Source organism: Acanthisitta chloris, unplaced genomic scaffold, assembly GCF_000695815.1.
Source record: "Acanthisitta chloris isolate BGI_N310 unplaced genomic scaffold, ASM69581v1 scaffold25798, whole genome shotgun sequence".
In the NCBI taxonomy this organism is placed as follows: Eukaryota; Metazoa; Chordata; class Aves; order Passeriformes; family Acanthisittidae; genus Acanthisitta; species Acanthisitta chloris.
In genome coordinates, this window is record NW_008689193.1 from 143,114 (window position 1) to 161,750 (window position 18,637).

Below are 18,637 nucleotides of genomic sequence, written 5' to 3' on the forward strand. Positions count from 1 at the left end.
TTTCTATAGAGGAGCAGCATTTTAAAGTCTTCTGTTGGCTGGGATTGCTAGTTTGTAATTTTATAAATTACACCCATCACTAAATAAATTCTCACCTGACAACACTGATGCTTTTCCTAACCAGACATGGTAAATGAGGTCCTAATCCAGGTTAGCTCAATGAGATGTTTCTCCTGATTTGAGCCAAGTGCAGAAGAAGAAAACACAGGCTGTGTTGAGCATACTGCACAGACTTGGCGTGCAGGGGCTACGTGAAAAGGCTAATTCTCACAATATGTTCTGGCTGTTTCTCTGTGAGACAGCCACTGTGTGCTTGTTTTTACTGTGCTTCACTTATACAGTTACCTGCACAAGAAATCAAACAAGTCTTGTGTCTCAGCAATAGGATTATGCATGTGCTCAGGAAATATGTTATCCCAGATTTGTGGATCCCACACCCTCTTTCCTCCTTTCCCCATAGCTCTCTGTTTTGGGCCCCCATTCCCTAACTCTTCCTACCCCAGCATCTCACCTCCAGTTTACCTGAATATGAATGTCATGAGGACATGGTTCTTCTGTAAGAATATCTTCTTTGGCAAGACTGGTATGTTTAAAAAATGTATTCTCTGAAATGTGGGTTATCTGTGTGGAAATGTGGTATGTTTTTAATGTTTTTATTGTTTCTAACACTGTCCTACAAATACAGGTATTTTTATAGAGATGTGTATACAGGGGTGAGCATCAGGCACAGATTAATTGCTTTTACTGAATTTTTTTTGTATAAGTTGAATTCAGATATGGCAAAAGTGTTTGCAGGTGCAGCCTCAGATTCTAGTTAGACTAAGGAATTTGGTGTAAGATGTCCTTTTACTTTTGCTAATCTATTCAAATACTTCTTCCGCTTACAGTGCAACTGAACGGTGTTATCAGATTGTACATACATAACTAATGGCAATCATTAATTACTCTATGTGATCTATAGTATTGATCAAGAATTAGGACACATTGCACCAAAATAGCATGAGAAGCATAGATTTTTTTGTAGCTTATCTTGTTGTTGAACACTCTGATGGCCTGAAAAATTACTGCTTGATTCAGCCATCCTTCAAATATAGCACTTACTAGACTAGACCTATTAATTTATGGAAAGCTAGGGAATCAGCATATCCATTTACTGCTTGCTAGAGCTTATCTTTACCTTTGTGATTTCCTCTCTCCTTTTTCTGCTATTACGACTTGCAAAATGTATGAAACCTGTAGGTCATATTGAAATTTCAATTATATTACAAAATCAGGAGTAACCGCATGTCAATTGGAATATTTTCCCCAGATTGTTGAGTTCAAAGAAAGGCTGATTATTTTTTAAATTAATTCATTTAATTTTTTGCAGTGAGGACAAAATTATTTATGACCTGGTTTGATCAATGTCTGCTATGATTTGCTATAACCAACTGCTCATTGTTCCTCAGGTTTTGGCATACGTAGAACTCCCTGTGTCTGAAAATGAAGATGATTGTCTCAGTTCTCTCTCTCTGGCACTTTTTTTGAGTGTGGAGTCAGTTAGGTTCATTTAGTTGGGAAATTGTGCCTTTTAAGACAGAAGAGCTTGTATTTGATCTGAAGCCAAAGATCTTCCATGGGAACTTGGGAGTATTGAGTTTTGGCTGGTTTAACAAAATGCAGAGGATACAAGGTGTAACCTTGCAGGTTTATTAGATGTTACTGAAGAAACTGAAGCAAGAGGAAGACTGACCAAAGATACTGAATACAGTTTCTTTTTCACAGCCTAAAAACACACAGGCAAGGTGCAGTGGTCCTAAGTATTTTATATTTACTTCAAGTAACTCCTCCTGTCGAGTCAGTTGCCTCTGGGGAAGAAAGAACCTCAGCAGTATTGATTACTGGTGCATCTTCTGCAAAACATCTTTCAGTGCCGTTAAGATTCCTTCACTTTATCCTCTGAATGGTTTCAAGAGTGCTTCAGAGAATGGGGAGCTCGTGCCATGTGGCTAAGGAGAGTCACAACTTCCAAAGTGCCTGGAGCTTTGAAAAGAAAAGAAAGGATTTAGTTAAATTCTGTCTGTTGCATTTCATACATGCAAGTCAAGAAGGAGCCTGTGTTCAAGGAGGTAGATGAATGACAAGTGTTAGTGATTCACTCACTAGGGAGGTAAAACAACATGCCTCTTACAAGCCTAGTACCTACTAATGCAGTGATATGTAAAATAAATGTTTCCCAATGTTTGGCAATTACAGTGCTGTTAGATTAAGCTAGTAGGGTATTTGGGTAGAATTAAGGAAATTAATCCACCTGAGTGTATGCAGCCCAAAGTTTCCATTAAACTTCGGACTATACTTCTTTCCTTTATAATTAGTTTTGAAATTCAATATCCTACTTTTACATAAGTGGAACTTAACAACAACAAAATTTATTTAATAATGCCTATACCCCATGAGGACACAAATGATATATATACTGATCTTTTTAATTAAAGCATCCAATAAGGTGCTAACAGCCCTTTTTTAGCTTTCATTACCAAAGGAAAAATGAAAAAAAATTAATTTCTGATTGATAAAACCAGCAGAGGGAATATAATTGGAAGAGAGATGTTTAGGAAATATTTCCCTAAAGAAAGTGATTGCTTTCTGCTGTAACGTATTTTGTGTCATGAGTGAGCTGTGAGTGCAGTTGTCAGGAGTGCTTCTAAGGGAATTTAGATGTTGATGCACAGCTGATGTCCCAAGGCTCAGGTGGGGAGCAGGTACCTGTACAGACAGGTGTTCCCATCCTCTGGACAATTCAGGGCCTTCATAGCTCTCTGTGAAGGGGATTGAAGTCTGAGAGTCATGAGAGTTTAGTCCATCAAGGAACACAATTGATAGGCAAAGGCATGAAATTGTTACCTCAGGAATAAGAAGATTATTGTTGAAAAATGACTAAGCAGTATGGTCACCTTGCTGTTCTGCAGTTCATCAGAGATAAGGGTGAGGAGATTGGCCAGGGCACTCAGTGCCCAACTCCACAGATCAGCTGAGAGACCTGCTGGCAGCAATTACAGTTCTGCTGGTGTCTGTAAATGCTCTAACATCACTGTGGAAAAAAAGGAAAGGGCATATAATGCATGAACAGCTTATCTTGTCTCTGATAATGCTGCAGAAGAGCTGCTTTAATAAATGGGCAGATGCTTCCAAAATCCTAAGGAAAAACAAAGCATGCCTGAAGGAAGTATGCTGGTTTGTTCCACCTCTCAGCCTTCTTCTGACACATACATTTGACAAATAAAATAATGTGTAGAATGCATTTTTAAGAAGTTTTTCAGCACCGTTAGGAGAGAGGTAAGGAAGGTGAGTGTTCAGAGGAGACAAGCAAAGAGACATTTTATTGCAGTATGTTGCTCCATTCAGAGTTGTGGTTCTGAAATAAAGTGATGCAGTGGTAACCTTAGGGACAAATGTAGGCAGTGCTTGATTCAATAAACTTCCAACAGAGGCAGGAGGGCCAGGTCATTCAGTTATTTCCACAAAAGAATGATGAATTACAAGATGTCTTATGGATTTTTAGTCCTGTGTTTAATTTTTATCCTAAATTTCAGATAGTCATTATAAGATAGGAATTGTTAAATATAATTCCACATTTGAAATGAGCAGTTATAGTAAAATATTTCATTTTTCAAACAGTGCAAGTTGTTGCATTTAAAGGTTCTTACATTGCCAAGTTAACTGCCCTTCTCTTTTGGTTTTAGTAGACACTAAATTTGTTGGGCTCATGGGTTTTTTAATTGGAAAATGGAAATTGTGCTGAACTTGGACAGAGGGACTTGCCTGGTTTTGTAGGAATTGCTTGTGGAAATACAGTGAATCTGAATACCAGTGAAATATCTGAAGGAGGTTTTATAGAAAATCATATGAAAAATATACATTACTCTAGGAAGCTGAGGACCACAAATGAAGGAACAAGTACGGTCATTTGGCAGTGTAATCAGAATTAAGCAAGACAAAAGAAAAGACAGTGTGGAAAATTGATTTAGGCAGAACTTTCAGGCTTAAAGGGAGCACTGTGAGAGAGCATATCAAATTTCATAGCTTTGCTTTATCTTACGCTTTTTAGTTCAAGAACTTGTGTCTGAGATGTGGTGGGAAGCAAGATTGTAGGCAGATTTTTCCAACAGGGAAAACTATCATTACATTTTCTTTACAAAAAGAGAATTAAAAAGTCAAAGCCCAGAGTGTAAGCTAGGATCATAGCAATAACAAACTGGAAGAGCAGGAGATTCAGCTGATTGCAAGGAGCAGCACAGCACTTCATGAAGAAGCTTCAGCACAGTGGGAAAACTGAGCAAGGTGCTGTTTACACCAAGTGAAAAAATTGAAATGTCATTCAGAAACAGCATTAGAACAAGACTCTGTCTGTCTTATTATGATGTGATGAGAAGGTCTAATGTCTTTGGTATGCTAATGAGTATTCATTAATTATAGCAGAGACCAAACTTGAGAGGCTGAGTGCCAGACGCATCCAGTGCTATGTAGCTGCACAACACAACATCTGACAAGAAAAATACCAGAGTCTACTCTTAATGTTGTACTTGCTTTCCCATGGCACTAGAGGACAGTTTAAGAGACATCCAGAGGGGAAGATTGAAGATGGGGACAGAAGCAGCCTAAATGTCTCCGTGGGAAAGGGGGGAGAGAAAGGGAGCTGTGTGGTTGGAAGGAGAGTCTTCTCCTCTGCTCACCCTTCTTGGGGAACAGGGAATCTGCCCAGGGAAGGGTTTGGTCTGGTATTTGAGGCTGGAAGAAGCTGGTTCTCAGATGTCCTCTTGTTGCCCCTGTGGGGTTGTTCCAGAGAAGCTGGATGGTGAAATCCTTCTCTTCCAAAGGGCAAAGCATGAGCGGAGGTTCCCAAAGTGGCCCTTGGAATGTGCTCATGACCCTGAAGTGTTTGGGAAGTGGGTGGTGGTGCTTGACTCTGGGAGAGAGCTACACCTCTTGTCCTTCAGGCACTGTGTGCTCAGCGGAGGATGAACCTCAGTGGAAGCCACACAAGAGCAGCAATTCCCTGCCCTGTGTTGTGAGCCAGCTAGAGGCAGAGCTGCAGCTTAGCTAACCATGGGTCAGTTATGATTTTTTCCTCACTCTTAATACTATTTTTTTATCAATAATTATGTTCTTTCTCTGAGTATTAAGATACACCACAACTTATATCAAATTAGTTGTATGTTTCAACAGGATCAGTGTGTGTGTGTGAAAGCAAGTAGTGACAGTTCAAAATGCTGTACCTGGGGCTGTGAAATACTACAAATGCAGCCCATGGAAATCTGTGGAAAGTAGAAAAACTGGATGTCTGCTACCCAGTATAGAAAGTGACAGGGCTGATTGGAAGGAGGAAGCTTAAGAATTTCCAGCAAAGAAGATTTTGAATCTTTTATTCCAAATAGAGGAAAACTGAAGAAAGGAACAAATAAATGAAGTCAGAAAACCTTCAAGTCTAATTTAAATAAGAATTTCAACACTAAAAAACTGAGTTAAAATGAAAGTGCTCCTGAAAACGAAAAAAAAGAGGGGTTACAGGTTGTTTCTGCCCCTCTACCCTCCAAAACTTGTTTTAAAACAGGAAGAGAGCAACAGTCTGCAGTTCAGCTGGTCTGTGACAAACCTAACCTCCTATTCCTTTGGCAAAGTATCAAAGGAATGCTTTGGTGAGGAGAGGGGCACAGTCCTTTACATGCAAGCTGTCGTGGATGGACTGTGCAATAGTGAATTCTCAGTGGAGTACCTGAAAAGTGGAGTATTTGGAAAGTTCAAAACCTCAAAAACTCTATTTGGAGGATGGTAGAAGAGAACTACAGCTGAACTGAGCCATCCCTGAACAGAAGGCTTCCTTCTCCTCTCTTTTAAAGAAACAAAATGAAGCTTTGATTAGAATATTTGACAACTGAATCTCTGTTCAAAGATAAGGATTGAAATGGTGAGTCAGGTTTGCTCATGGAAGGTATTTCCAGGCCTTTATTATTCTCTATATGGAATATCTCTCTGGCAAGGCAGAGAAATGTGTGGTGCATCTGTTAGATGTGATCCTTAAGACAACAGAACTGTCCAAGCTAAATGCCTGTTTTGGAAAAATAGCTTGCATGCTAAAATGGCATATGGTGCTTTGACTAGAAACATTGCTGTGGATAAGTCCCATAAATATAGTGTATTTTGGAAATGTTTCGTGTTTATAAATGATAACTTTTCTGTTAGGGATCGTTTTCCACTCAAAGTTGGTGTACACACTGTTAAAGCTGAGCTCTCCATCTTCCCAAAGAAACCTTTCTGCTGCTCTGCTCAAAATCTTGTGTATGTGCAAGGAGGAATCACCTTACATACAGAGACAAGAAGTTACTGTTAGCAGGGCAGTACTTCCTCCTGATCCTATTAAGCATTTGGGACTGTGTCATCCTCACCTGGGTACAACCAGAGCTAGAGCAAATCTTGTCTGCATGGCCAATGTCCAGAGGAAAGAGGGGCTATGCTTTTGATGGTGGGCTGGGCTGGCTGGAGCTGCCAGGAGCAGGGAGCTGAGGGGAGGTCAGGCTCTCACCTCCCCTGCCTCTGCCCCTTCACTTCCTTGGAGTCCTGTAGTGCCCCTTCAAGTGTCCCAGGTGCTGCAAATCAACAGCCTCTGCCCATTCCCACCTGCCCCAAACACGCTTTTGGCTCTCCCAAGACTTGAATGCAGTGCCTGCCTCTTGTGCTTCATGGCTGGGTCCTCTCCTGCATCAGAGGCTCTGCTGGGAGGTTGAAGAGGTTCTGCAGAGTCCCAGGCTGTGTGACACCCAAGGCTTATGCCATGCAAGTGCCTGCCATGAGTTTGTGAGATGCCTTCGCTATGCATGGCATGAATCTCTGGTGCTCTCTACTTCTGCAGGCACAGACACCTCATCTATGCCTGCAGATTAGTCCCTGTAAGTGATGCTTTCCTGCCTATACAACACTTATCTTCCCTGCCACAGCTCATTGCATTTTCTTGTAAACCTTCTGGCATGGTTTGCACACAAACACCAGGTGTGGCTCCCTCTCACTTTGAACTGGGCTGAGTGTGCTGCTCAGGCACATATTAATATTTAATGTAAATCTGCATTAGTCCTATGAGGTGATGATGTCTGGCAAATGATGTTTGGGCAAAGGGTGGCAAATACTCTGCACATGTTATAGTTATCCACTGTTGGACACAATACAAATCCCATAGCTCTTTTTTATTTGTTTTTAGTGTCATTGGAGAATGCAGATTGCAAGTTTATTGCAGGAAAACTGTAATACTGCATATCCCCCATGAGATGGGCTGCTGACTGGCTAGCAGGGCTGTTGCCTATGCCCTGCATGAGGTCTTTTCAGCTGAGGTGTTAAAATATAAAGAGTCCTCAGATCCTGCTGGTAAGGACCTCTCTCTGTCAACTGCTTGATACTGGAGAGGATGAAGCACTCCTCTGCTCTGCTGAGATGATGGATGAAGGGTATCTGCCCTATCGTGTCTCTTCAGTCCATGAAAGATGGAAAATAGAAATCAAACCAAACCTCTTCCTGTAGCTCAGTTTAGGATTATGGTTTTGATGAAAAAATAATGCAGTCAACCTGAGCATGTTAAAAATTGATTCAATGATAAGTATCCACTTTTTTTTTTTGCAAACCAGTATCTTTTATAGTTTAATCCATCTGCAGAGCCAAGTTTGGCTGTCAATTAGTGTTTTTCAGCATATCAGTCTTGGTTCCTCTGTAACTGTCATGGTGTGAGTACAGGACCCTGGGAAGGGAAGAGAGCATATCTCAGAAATACTGATTCACAAACTGCATTATAAAATATCGCTGGTGATCAATTTGAAAGATTTAAGAGCACTTTTCTAGCATCCTAGCTGAAGCTTGTAATTTCTACAGATACATATTGATGGCGTTGCCATAGAAGCTTTCAATTCTTCATCAGCTCCTGGTTTGGGGTTTGCTCTGTGGGAGGCTTTGGGGTGAGGGGAAATGCATGAGCATAGATTAACAGGTAACTAAGGAACACTGTGTAAGAGTGACACACTTAGCATGTGTCACACTGTGGTGTGTTGCCCCTCTGATACTGGTTCCAGGTTCCAGTAGTTTAAATTTCTCTAGAACCAACTATTGAACCCAAGGAAGCCATATCTGCACTTCATCCAGCTGCTAATGGGAGTCTGGAGCTACAAATATTCTGTGTGTAGGTGAAGAAAACCAGCTTGATGCTTGCTGAGATATCTTGGTATGTTTTCATACAGATGTATAAAAACATATTAGATACTAATTCAAGATAGTTGTGTATTCTGGATATTAGTTTGAGAGGGCATGTCTGGAAGGAATAGAAACAGGTTTTCAGTTCCTTTTCCCTTTTTTATGTCTCTGGTACACTCTGCTTATTATCGATGCTGTGCTGCATTTGTGTTCTGTCCCAATTAACCTGCCACCTTCTCTAAATGAAGCTTGTACAAATGTTGCTGTGCATGACCACCAAATGTCACTGCACCTCAGCACACTCATCAGAGAGTTGGCTGGCTTATGTTTTCTTTATTATAGCATTAAATTGATTATTTATGCATTGATTATTAGGGCAAGTTCATCAATTTAATGCTGTAATAAACTTGGCATTGAGTATAGTTTTAAATGTGTCAAAGTATAAAAATATGCACATGGCTGGACCTTTCCAAATTGCAGGAATGTAAACCAGACAGAAAGCAAAAGCTGAGAGCTATGTGTGACATTTAATGGCCATATTAACATCCCTAATAGTAAATGACAAGGTAATTAAGGTGGAAAAAATATCCCCAACAAAAGTGGTTTAAGCAATTACAACAATGTCATGGAAGTAAAAGAACACATCCAGCTTGAGGAGGGGGAATCTCTGACTGTCCAAGCAAATTGATTATTCAGGTAGTCAATGTCTCATTTAAGTATCTCCAGGTATATAATGTAATATATGAACTGGCACATCTGATCATTTTCAGAGATGCAGAGAATTATAAACTCCACTGGGTAATGCAGAAATGTATCTACAGGTGATGCAGGTACCACAGATGCAGAATAGATTAATGTAGATTAGGAAAAAAGGATTGAGGTTTTATAGAGTTGGTGCTTTGTGCCAGACCTAGATTACTGGTGAATCTAAAGCCAGACCTAAGGGGTTTATGTACAGAGTGGAAGGTTATACTTGATGTAATTGTATATTTATAAGATAAAGAATTTTTTAGGGGTTTTGTCCCACTCACCTCCCAGCCACTTCCCCTTCTGTTTCCTTCTGTATTTTAATTATTCTGTTATTTGATATTCATGTTTTTCCTTAACATGCATCATACTCCTTCTCAGACAGAGAGAGGCTGAACTGATCACCTTTATGGGCAAAAGCACATAAAGATGTGTCCCTTTGCACAAAGTTTTTCAGAAGACCATGGCTAAATCAAACCTCAAACTCTCCCCAGGTGGATGCAGTAACACTTTATTCCATATCTAAAAATGCCTACAACAGGAAACTAAAATTCTGCTGGAGATCATAAACAATAAACCCACTACTTTTATGACGAAGTACAGTATCTAAAGGAGAATATCCAGAGGATTGGTCTGTTCTATTCCTCCTCCCTTCCTGCAAATTTACACTCCTTTTTGTCTTTTGGAACCAGAGAGGGTTCAGACATGAGCTCCTTATCCTGTTACAATGCAAGAGATATACAGTGCAAAGGCTTTTGATGGATAATTCAGGAAAGAGATACTTTGGGTACTTCCTTTGTTTCTATAGCAATTAGTTTTAAAAAAATGCACAAACCATTAAGGCTAATTTTTTTCTCAATATAATTGCTCTTAAAACATGTCCAAGCAAAAGATTATCCTGCCTAACTGATTGTGTGGACATCTTTGCAGTTGGGTTCCTGCGTGTTAATAACAGCTAGGTTTCCTTTTGAGTCTCTCATTCAGTACAACACTTCAATTTAGAGCAGCTAATTGTCGGAGTATCCATACTCCTTTCCCTCCCTCCCTGTTAATGCTCATCAGTTCTGTGCTGGTGTTTTCTGCTGTGGTGTTCAGCCTTGCTGCACCCACCATCGGCTCTGCAGCCAGGAGTTCTGGTGGGATTTTAGCAAACATGAATATTGCTGTGTTTGAGGTATGTGGCTTTATAAGGAGCCTTGTAACAGTGGCAGTGAGTCTTGTTGTTGAATTCACAGCCCCATGAAGTCACAGCAGGTGCCTTGCAGTTGCCTTCAACTTGTCCTGCTCTCTTGTCCTAACGTCCCTGTCTGGTGCAAATTGTGCAGTGACATCATAGAAGGAAACACATTTGTCTGATTGCAAAATACTGAGAAAATGCTACTAAAGGGTTCTTTCATTTCCTTTGAGAGAAGAAAATCACCTAGTGTATTTGCTAAGGTACTTTTCTCAGCATCCAAATGTGTTCGAGGAGGCTAGAGGTTTCTGGATTCATGAACTGTGCTCAAGTGAAGCCATTCCAAACTCTGATGGGGATTTTGGGCAGTGATAGACACAGCATTGTTCTGCAGACACCTTATGTGAGGCAGTAACTTCTAACATGGCTTATTCTGTCCTGTAACAAGGGAGATATTTTGCTGTATGCTATGCACACACTCCTTCTGCCAGTGTGAAAATGTTGTGTGGGACTCTAAGTCTTGCTTACCCATTTGTAAATAACCTCTCTAAAGAGAAGTGATAAGGGTTACCAGTGTTTGAGCCAATTTAGTCTGACTTGTGTTGTCTCCCTAATCCCTTTCTGGCCACAGTGAAACACAGATCTTCCAGCCTGAAAGACCAAGCTGCTGTGCCCAGTGGAATTGTGCAAAGAGAATTCTGTTCTTACAAGCTGAGTTTGCATCATCAATTTCCAAATGTATCACACATTTAGTTTTGGCATTTTACATTATAGCACAATAAGAACACCACCTAACTACTAGGGCTTCTGTTTCCCCATATGTGAAGCAGAGGAATAGGAATAGAGTGATGTGGAAAAGCACAGAAAAGGAATGATTTATTTGCCTTAAATACTTTCATGCATTGGCATATTACATGTTTATACTGTACCAACAGATTTTTTTGTGGGGGTAAGGGCAAAGGGAGTAAGCAAAATAAACTGTCTGCATTATACATATGGTTAAATAATTATTTGTATTGATTGTCAGAGCATTTATGTTCAGCAGAACTGCAGTACATTACCACTGTTGATTACACTCTGTTTTATCAGAAGGTGGGAATAAAAAGCAGGAGAAACTTATCACTACCTTGCTACTCCCAGCTGAGCATCTGCTGGATGCCTAGTGAGACTGGAGTATGGAATCCAGTGATGAGGGTTTCTCCTGATCAACGGTCATCCTCAATGTGGACAAGGTTGAGTGCTGTGTGGAACAGTAAATATCTACCAAAAAAAAGAAGGAAGAACAGACAGTTATCATAGTAATTTAGTGGCCCAGAAAACACTCGCCAGACAAAATGTCCTTTTCCTTCAGTGCCTGCCCTGTCTCATCCCGTGTCTGTTGTGGTTGTTGCCTGTTTCATTCCTGTTTTACAATAGTTTTGAAATTTTACTATATACTTACTAAAAATAAGGAAAAAAACAACTGCTTAACTTCCCTCCCTTCTGCTGTTGTCCTCATTTCCCTCCTCCTGTTTTCTAGTGAGGAGCCAGATCTAGTGAGGAGTCAGATCCTTTGCCATCCTGATAGGTAGGTAGGATATGGCTAACTCACAGTGCTAGCTTTGATTTTCCATCTTCATCCTCCCCAGTGCCTTTGGGTGTTTTTGAGAGACTGTATTTGCCAGCTCTTGTGGATGGGAGGTTACCAGAAAGAATAATCAGAAGTGAAACTGTCTATACGTTGGGGAAAACCTGCTCCTGCACTCTTCTTGCAAATCAAAACATCTTGACATCAAAAATGAACATTGAATCTGGTCTTGAGCTGGTCTAGGAAAAAAGTAGTTTACCTGATGTTGCACTGAAATTATCAGAGATTTGATCTGTTTGGTCCTGGTTATGGGAAGTACCCTTTATGGTCTGTGCAGGTGGAGACTTTAGTTGGTGTTCCAGAGGACACCTTCAGAAGGAGCAGGAAAAAGTTCTCTGGATTCATTAAGTGAATGAATCCACCAGTGTTTAGTCTCCAAATGCAAGAAAATCCCTTTCCTTTGTGTTTATATAGACACTTCTGTCAGTATAAAAGATTGAAATGCTGCCTGTTCAAGAGATCAAAGGTCCCTGACAGTAGTAATAAGTGGTATAAAAAATGAAGTATGATTTTTCAAGATCCATTCATCCCTCAGCTTCTCTCAGTGACATCCCTGAACTCTCTAGGAAGTGTTTCCTGATGAACACATTTTTTTCTCCTCCTGTTGACAGCTCTGTTTCCCACCAAATTTTTATTTTCAGGCAACATACCTGTATATTATTTTGAGCTCTTTGCCATGGTGAAAACTAATGAGACAAACTGATGCTCCTTCATTTGATGGGCATTCAAAACTTGTAGTGTCCTGCTGTATTCATGTCTAGTCCTACCAGCAATTGATACCATGAGCCAGGCTCCCTAGATATTTTAGCCACTTTGTGCTGTGCTTCTCCCATCATCTTGTCCTAATGCCTGCATAACTTCACTGGATTCACTGCACTGATTTGCCAGAGCCACAGTGGCTCAGGGTAAGTCACCTTGCTTCTCATGACAATAGGTGATCCAGGAAAGCAAAGTATGCAGGATATTGGTGGGGTCACAGTGATTTTCAGTCATGCTGGGAACGCTGATGGTCTCTGTGTCCTGCTGCCTTGGAGAGGTGGCAGAGGGAGGGCAGTAACAGGGTGTGTTCTGACTGTAATGGCTGTGAGTGGAGATCCTTGAAGACACTCTAGTTTGCAAGTTAATCTAGAATTGGCCTATTATTTTAATGGCTTAGGTTTGTTATTAGTGAGGTCTTATGTACAACAGGGATGTGTGAATACAGATTGGTAAAAAGTGTTGTAAAAAGTAAAATGAGGAGTCAGTATTTATTTGAATAACAGAAGTGACAGAGGCCATTGGGGGAAATTCCCCTGCTCTTGTTTGAATGATCCTTTTATCAGCTTTTGATATCTCATCCACTCACACCTCCAGTGCACAGTACCATTTTCTATGCAGGTTTTTCTGTCTCACTCATGAGGCCTTGATAGCAAGGCAGGGTGAAAGACTCACTCCTATGAAAATTAGTAACAGCCCTATGTATTTTCTTTGGATTCTCTCTTTTCAAAGCCTGATTCAGTGTTTTGATTGGATGCAAATTCACACTTTGGCCAGCCAAAGGAGGCAGCTACATGCACAGTCCTGCTGCTTCTCTACAGGCTGTGCTCTGCTCTGAAACAGCTCTCTCTCAGGTGTTGTCCATGGTGCCACTGCTCAGCTCCTCCCTGCAGGTCTGCTCAGAGTGTGAGTCTGGAGGAGATAGCCTGTCATTACTGGGTAAGTTAAAAGTCTAACCATGTGTATACACAGCTATACTGATTGATGGAGTGACACAAATCTTGTTAGATGCAGTCAATAGCATGGATGTGATGGCTCAGGGTTGGATTCTCTGCTTTCTGCCATCTGCTGTAGGTGTTTCAGGATGCAAAATCCTCAAAGCAGAAACTGCTTCACCAGAAATGTCTACATTATGCTGAAGTGGTGCTATGTTATGATCTGCATGAATCTAAATTAGCTTTCAGATGGAATATACAGGAAATCTTAAAAAAAAAAAAAAAGCAGAATTCTTTCCAATACCACATGATAATCACTGCTTTAGGGTAGATTTGTAAATTTAGGCTTCTAAACACTAATGCAGAAGTGTAACGTACTGATTCTGTTAGTAGTTTGCCAAGTATAAGTTTTCAATTTAGTTCCCTTATTGTCTGATATGCAGATGCAAATCCCACTTGGGAAAGCAGTGGAAATAGTAGGAAGAAGGTCTTGCTTTGAACATGCATATCCATAGCTTATCTGTGCAAAATGATTATCCTTTGCAAATTAGGTCCTGGATTTCTTGAACACAACTTTCATCTTAGGGTATATAGTTGTGTATTACATTCCAGCATCAAGAAACAACATGTTTCATTGTACCCTGAGGTTTTGCTTTGCTGAATATGTTTTCAATAGCACAGCAGCATGTATGGCACTTCAGGAAGCAATATAGCTTCTCAAGGTTTAATATAGGGTTTTTATTCCCATTCTTTATCTTTCATTTGCAAAATAAGTGGACTTTAATTAAATTAGCTTATGGTTATTTAAGTGATAAGTTTGTCTAGAGAATATGCTTCTGGAAGGAAACCAGTCTTGATTTGCAGGGGTCAGGGAACACTTTCTGTTCCTGTGCCATACAGGATTTGGTGAAGAGGTGACATATTTAGAGATGCTAATGCTTCTTTCTTGGATCAAGTAATCAGGGAAACTGAAGGAGGAAAATCAGCTGATGGTTTAGTTGTGAGTAGTTCACTGAAAATTGCATATAATTTAACTGTAAATGAGCCAATCTGTATCAGTGAACATATTCCCTTTCTATGCAACATCCTCAGAGATGGAAAACACACACACCAAACACCCAATATGGTAACTTTTATTTTATGCAGGGGAGCAACATTAAAAGGAGCAGCTTACAGGGACATAGAGGTTGTTTAAAGATGCTCTATTAGATGCATGGAATAAATACCTTGTTTTAAAAAAATAATTGTTTGGAAGGGGAAAAAAATCATCCAGGTAAAATGGAAATGTAAAAGTTACTATTAGTTGCTGTTAGTCGTTTAAAACATGAATAATATATAAGACTGGGAAAAGTGAAACACAAAAAGGTTCTGGTAGCTGAAATGCAAAAAACAGCAGATGGATTAGAAGAGATTTCAAGTCACAGCTTCCTGAAGGCCTAAAAGCTGATGATGGAAAACTTCCTAAATCCTGGTGAGACAGAGAGTCTGTAGGATGCCCATGGGGCTGGGGTGGAAGTGGAGGAAAGGGTGTCAGGGAATATCATGGGCAAGTGCAATGAGTCTCTGCACAAGAGTTCACAGCACAGGTGGGACCTGTGCTGGATGGAATCTGAGGAACCATCCCATGCTGAGACCTCAGCAGAAATGTTTTTAAAGCAAATCAATAAAATTTACAGTTACAAATTGCTGGGCTCAGATGTTTGTGCCCTAGAGCTCTCTGAGGATCTGAAGTGTAAAACTGATGAACTATTTCTGGCAGTGTGTAGTGTTTAAATACATCTTAGAAGCAGAGAGGAAAGAGGCATATGATGCCAACCTTTAAAAGCCTGTAGGGAGGGATGGCTGTATTGCAGGAAGCTGATTTCTGCATCTGACATGGAAACAGGATCTGTGGAAAGAAAGGGATGGAAAGACTCATGGATAGAGATGATACAGCAGAGAGAGGTGCTGTGAATTTTGCAGAAGTCCTTACTGCAGTAAGAGCAAAGATATGTGCACAGGACTGTCCTGCCATACATCACGTGTGGATTTTTTAGCAAGACCCTTCACAAAATTCTCCTACTCACTTGAAGTTTTATATCATAGAAGAGTTAGTAATAAAACTAGTGAAAAGATGGGAAACAAGGATGGGGATTAAATGTCAGGTATTAGTTATTCCAGGAAAAACTCAGTTGGGGTCTGTTCTACTTGAGGTGTTCATAAATAATCAGAAAAAGAGACAAAAAATGAAGCCAAGAAAACAACTAGGCTGATAGTACAAAGTTGCTTTGTTCTGACAAGCCCAAAGCTTACTGCCAACACATACAGAAGGATCCTGCAATCCTGGATGACTGGGCAATAAAACTACAGTTGAAATTCAGTAGCAATAATGCAAATTAATGCATAGAGGGAATAAATTGTTCTATTTTTGTGCATGGTAGGCTCTAACTGCACTATTACTATGCAAGGGAGAGATCATGAAGCTGTTCTGGATTGTTCTCTGGGTACTGTGTGAAGTTCAGCAGCGAGAAGGACAAGTAAAGCACTGGGGATTATAGAGGAGACATAAAGAATAAGAAAGAAAATATTATCATGCAGTCATAGAAATCAGATTTTTAGAAAGCAATCCAAAATTCTTGAATACTGTGTGTGTTGTTATCCTCCCTCAAAAAAGATGTGGTAGAACTAGAAACACTGGTAGTCAGAAATTGTGAATATTTACTTTATAGAGCACAGAGCAAATAAATATGTTCTCAACATCTAAATCCTGAGACCTTAGTCAATAAGGATTTGCTGGACATATTTCCCAGAAAGCATATTAATCAGAATTGTCCAACATTGTGAGTAAATAATATTCAGTTGTTATGACTGTTATTAAAATAAGTGGAAATTTTGAGAGACTTGGTCTAAGAAGGTTGAATATTGCTCCAGAAAGAGCTTGTGCATTTTTAGCCAAAACACATTTGTTGGTTTGTACATTTCTATCAAAAATTTTATACCAAACAGTTATGAAGGATCTGCTGCCTGAGGTCATACAGCATAGGTAAGGGAAGAGAACTGTCGTATCTGGCATTACATGATGAGTTAACGATTTATTAAGGATGAAAGGAAAGACTTGGTTTGAGAGGTGTAGTAACCAGTTGTGGCATTTTTCTATCACCTTCTAATGGTCTAGCACCCTTTTCCTTGCTGGTTTTTCCCCAAATACTGTCTTTTAGCTCCTGCTATGTCAGGCACATGCCAAACGATACGATGATGATGCTCCTGGAGTGTCGCAGTTAGAGGGTCTAATCCCTTGTGTAACATCACAGTAAATGTCAAACTACTTCACTGACATCCAAGGATGTTCCCACTGCTTTTTATCCTCATGTAATTTCCATACCTTTCAGCACTGTGCTGTGCTAAAGTCTGACTTTTATATCAAAATAAAAGAGGAATGCAAAAGCAGTGGAGTAGTCATTGCATTATGGCAGATATACTAACTGAAATTAATTAACCTTAACTAGGTTATGAAACATTGTTTAATACCATGATTTTTTTAAAATGTCATTTCCTTGCTTTGCAAGGTGTGATTTATAAGGAAACCCCAGTTCTGGCATGGAATTATATGATAAACTGCACATAGATGAGGCAAATTGGAAGTTAATACAACATTAAATAATTGGAAATGTTTTCCATTCCATAAAAATAGAATGGAAAAATGCTAAAGCATCCTCTAAACTGCCTCTTTCATCATGCTGATACACAATGTTAATACATTATTAGAGTAAAGTGGTAATTTTTCAAGTACTTTACTGAATAGCACCTATCCATTATGAAGCAATAAATGAATTGAGGAAAACAAGATTTAGAACCAAGGACTTTTCAAGTGAACAATAAAAGAGCAGTTTATAATGCAAGTAAAAGTAAAATAGACATGATCTGTGACATTTGGACAAAACATATACACCTAGAAGTGTGAAGTGCCATTAATTTTCTAGAACTCTTGAACTGAAGCCCTACTGACACAGGAGTAAGAAAGAATTGCTGTTCAGCATCATGTAAGGGAGACCAGGCTGCCTAAAACCCTCGATGGAGATGTCTCAAACCTGGTGATATGATAGCTACATAGCTTGGGTACCACACTGCCAACCTCAGCAGCTCAGCACATCCTCATCACAAAGTGGTTGTTTCTCTTCTGCTCTTTAGGATCAGAGTATCTTAAATGTATTTAAGTACTTATTTAATGTAATGAGGTACCTGATGTTTTCTAGACACAACAGATATTTCCATCATTCCAGTTCAGTTGCTGCTTATCCACTGTGCAGGAATTTGATTGTCTGTTTTTATAGTGGTGTCTCTCTGAGATGTGACTTGCAGTCACACCAAGATGGGGTTGACTTAGAAGTGCAAGATGGGTGAGTATTCAGCTCCCCAATTAAGAAAACAATGGGTTGGGTGAGTGGGCTTTCTGTCCCATTGAAAGGCTCTATTTTGAAATAATGTATGCATTTAAAAGAATGCAAGATGGCCTTCAAGTTTTAACTCAAGTTTGGGCTTGTAATCCTTGTATTCCAATGGCAATGCCAAACATTTGCTTTTGTTTGCATTCAGCTTATATCTAAGGACCTTTATCACACTGGTCAGTAATAAACAATTCGTGCCCAGATGTATTTCATCTCCATGTAGTGCTGCTCTAACATGTGCAGTTTTTAACTTTCAGAATTTGTGGCTACAAAGTCAAATATTAAAAGACTTGGGGTAAAAATCACTATATGACATAATTTATTTCTTACTGCTGGCAAAATGAGGAAGAGGTACCCAGTTTACCATTTAGATGAATCTTAAGAAACAAAGCTGAAAAATTTCTGCAGATGCAAGACAAAAAGAAGGCAACTGAAGAGTTTTATTTTCACATGTGCTTAAAAACAGCCAGCTGCTGAAAGGTTTTGCCCTTGAAACAAGATAGCTTTGATTTCATGCCCTATGTTTCTTCAGAGATAAAAACTAGCAGCATATTTTTTGCCTTCGATCATTTCTTGAAGACTAAAGAGAGATCAGGACAAAGTTATGTAAAGGACTTTTTCAAAAGGGCTGAGCTTTGGTTTGGGTAAAGGTAGTTCTACAAAAGACATTCCTAAAATTGGTCTTAATGAAATAATGATCAAAGAAGGTACTTGGGAATATATCTCATTATTCACAGGTGGTTTAGACCCTGTCAAACTTGTGGGCAGT